Below are 3,747 nucleotides of genomic sequence, written 5' to 3' on the forward strand. Positions count from 1 at the left end.
CCAGTAACAGAAGCAATCGATCTAGGTCGGAGGTTTATTGTTTTTGTGGTCGAGAAGCCATTCAAAGAACATCAAGCACCACCAAAACTCCAGGTCGAAGGTTCTACAATTGTGCATCTCAGGTTAGTGAAATAGCAAATAAAGTTGGAATTCATCTACAATTGTTGACCACAAACCCTATATTTTTTTCAACTTAGGGCAAAAAATGTGATTTCTTTATATGGTCTGATTGTGTTTCGTCCACAAGATCTGATGTGTGCACAAGATGTACAAACATAATTCCTATCTTGATAAGGGCAAATAAGTCATTAGAGGATCAACTTGCAAGGAGTGAATCTTCAAGGATTGAATCAGAAAAAAAAAGTGAAGATATTGTATTTTATTTGCTTCTTGTTGTTTTTAGGGCTTTTAATTAGTTTTGTAATTAAAAGCTAAGAAACTTTGTTATGATTTTAGACCAGCTATTATGATGTATTTTTATGTTTCTGAACGCATTTAAAGGCTTAATGAGTAGTTTAATTTGAGTGTTTCCGTAGTTTAGTTTGAGTGTTTCCAAAATCACAGTGTATTTACTTCATTAAAAAGAGGTTATTATAATATTTCATTAAAAAGAGGTTATTATAAAAAATCAATAAAAATATGTCCCTCCTGAGTTTCGAACCCGCGATATTTGCAATCTATGTTTAATCACAAGCGCCTCAACCATTTGAGCTATACCCTGAGAACGTAATGGAACCTCTTCTAATATTTATATAACGAAATTTAGAAGTTTAAAATTTTCATTTTTACCCGCCAATTAATCGAGTTATCTTCTGGAAGACTCACAAATCAATTAGTATTGACCAAACCCTAATAAATGATCTGCTAGTGTATTTATTGAACTCTCATCAATCTCAATCCTACTAAACAGCTTCATTAATCTTAGGTGAGCACCAAATATTTTTGCTTTTAGTCAGTTACATTTATTGGCGTTAATTAGTATATATATATATCGTTGATGACACAGTTAATAAAAAAAATCTTGGAAGGTGGATAAGTTTTGGATGTCAGTAGGCGACAGGTGCAGTAAAGCATATAGAGATGGTGTTAAGGCATTTCTACGTTTTGCAGTTCATAATTGCAAGGAGACATCACCACCAATTTCTGTTTCATGTCCATGTGTTCGGTGTTTGAACCACGTATCTCTTAGTGTAGACGAGGTAGAACATCACTTGTACAGGTTTGGAATTGATACGAATTATACTACTTGGATAAAACATGGAGAAGCCGACACCAACATTCCAACTAATTATGTTGATAATACTGGGTTTGCCTGCACCTGCATTCCAACTAATTATGATAATAATAATAATAATAATAATAATAATAATAATAATAATAATAATAATAATAATAATAATAATAATAATAATAATAATAATAATAATGGGTTTGTTGACACCAACATTCCAACAGATGCCTGTGAAACTGTAGAAATGGTAAATGCTACAAAAGACAATTTCAAATGCGACAACAAGTATCAACAGTTTCTACAACTACTTGTTGACGCTGAGAAGCCCCTATATAAAGGATGTCTTGACTTCACCAAGTTGTCTGCATTTGTACAACTACTCAACTTGAAGAGAAAGCACGGGGTATCTCATAAGTTCGTTGATGAATTTCTGAAATTGTTGAAAAAGATGCTACCTGTAGATAACGAAATGGTAAATAATATGTATGAGGGAAAAAGGATGATGAAGGCAATGGGCTCAGGATACGAAAAGATACATGTGTGTATCAATGACTGCATTATTTACTATAAGGATTACAAGGATTTGGAAGCATGTCCAGTTTGTAACAAGTCAAGGTGGAAGGTGGATGAGAAGACTAACAAAACTTACATAAACACGCCCGCTAAGGTACTGTGGTACTTTCCCATTATTACACGATTCAAGCGCCTCTTTCAATCAAAGACCACATCAGAGAATTTAACATGGTACGCCACGAGTACCAATAAACCTAGTGTTTTACGCCACCCATCAGATTCACCAGCATGGAAAGCCATAGATGACAGGTACTCCGATACCATCGGAAGCGATCCAAGAAATCTTCATCTAGGGATTTGCACTAATGGGATCGACGTACATAGAGGCAACAGAAACCACAGTGTCTGGCCTATTTTAGCAGTCATTTACAACCTTCCACCTTGGATGTGTATGAAAAGAAAATTCATCATGCTTTCCTTATTAATATCCGGAGTGCCAGGAAACAATATTGATGTGTTTTTACAGCCTTAATTGATGATCTAGCATCTTTATTTGAGGTCGGGGAGCCAACATATGATGCATATAAACAAGAAATGTTTACACTACGTGCAGTTGTGTTATGGACGATTAATGATTACCCTGCTTTTGGTACACTATGTGGTTGCCCTTACAATGGATTCAAAGGTTGTGTGGTGTGTCGTGGCGACACTCAGTGTTTTAGACTTTATCACACAAAGAAGTAGAGTTATGCTGCCCACAGAAGATATTTATCACATGACCACCCTTTCAGAAAACAAACAAATACATTCAACGGAAAAGAGGAGATGAGAACAGCTAAAGAGCCTATGACAGGGGAAGAGATATACGACGAGGTCAAAAACATTAACAATGAATTGGGAAAGGGATCTTAATCCCTAAGTGGGAGTAAGAGGAAAAAGGATAACACAACGCCGCACCAATATTGGAAGAAGTTCAACATATGGTACCAACGGCTCAGCTATTGGAAGTATTTACCTATCCAACATTGTATTGATTTGATGCATGTTGAAAAGAATGTGGCAGAAAGTATTGTCGGGACGTTGCTGAACATTCCCGGTAGGACAAAAGACGGATTGTCAGCTAGAAAAGATTTGGAGTTTTTAGGGATTAAAAAGGAGTTGCAACCGAAAGCAAAATGCAACAATACAGAACTGCCTGCAGCATGCTTCACATTATCAGCGCAAGAAAAAGACATGTTTCTTGAAACACTGTATAAACTGAAGGCTCCACTAGGGTATTGTTCTAACTTCTCTAGTTTGGTGAATCTTAAAGAAAGGAAGCTACAAGGCCTTAAATCACATGATTATCACATGCTTATGCAACAGTTTCTGCCCCTTGCAATACGGTCCATCATGCCAGAACCAATGAGAAATGCTATAATCAGGCTTTGTTTTCTTTTTCAAGTCAATTTGCACGCCAGGTGTTTTATATTCAAGATCAGCTGGATAGAAAAAACCATGTTGTCCTCATGACTCCACCCAAGAATTATAGGCATTCGTATGACGAGGTCAATGAGGAATTTAGTACGGTAACTTTCCCTCATGAGGGTAATACATTGCCACTTGTACAACCAAATCAACTGCTTCGTAATAAGTCCCCGGATGATTACTGGCGGCCCGGCAAAAAGCCTACAACTATTCGTAATGTAGATTGACACCGATGTCGGGGTTGTCGAACCAGCAGCTGTGATCGTTCGGCTAGTTAGATGTAAATAATGTTTAAATATAGTTGTGATACATGATATCTTCCTTCTTTACTTTGTACTTATTAATTCAAACTAAAGAAATATTGGTTGTTTTTAATACTATTACTACTTATACGTACAGGCCGGCTTGTTGAATTCATTTCATCTTCTGGCTATTTTGGTCAATTGGTGTCAAGTTCAAACATACATCATGTTACATCGATAAAAGTCACAATTGACTTGTAGTATACCATAGTAAGATCAATAAAGTCATTACAC

At 36.2% G+C, this 3,747-nt stretch overlaps 1 long non-coding RNA gene across 1 annotated transcript; it reads right to left on the minus strand.

Moving 5' to 3' along the window:
* Positions 1-607: 607 nt before the first annotated feature.
* LOC143542212 (uncharacterized) lies at positions 608-3,162 on the minus strand. Its single transcript, XR_013136868.1, has 2 exons — positions 2,702-3,162; positions 608-711 (listed from the first exon to the last, which is right to left on the minus strand). It is a non-coding gene; the product is annotated as an uncharacterized LOC143542212 (long non-coding RNA).
* Between the last annotated feature and the right edge of the window lie 585 nt (positions 3,163-3,747).

Source organism: Bidens hawaiensis, unplaced genomic scaffold (assembly GCF_021521415.1).
Source record: "Bidens hawaiensis isolate Kalapana, Puna unplaced genomic scaffold, B.hawaiensis_p1.1 tig00012795_1, whole genome shotgun sequence".
Lineage (NCBI taxonomy): Eukaryota > Viridiplantae > Streptophyta > Magnoliopsida > Asterales > Asteraceae > Bidens > Bidens hawaiensis.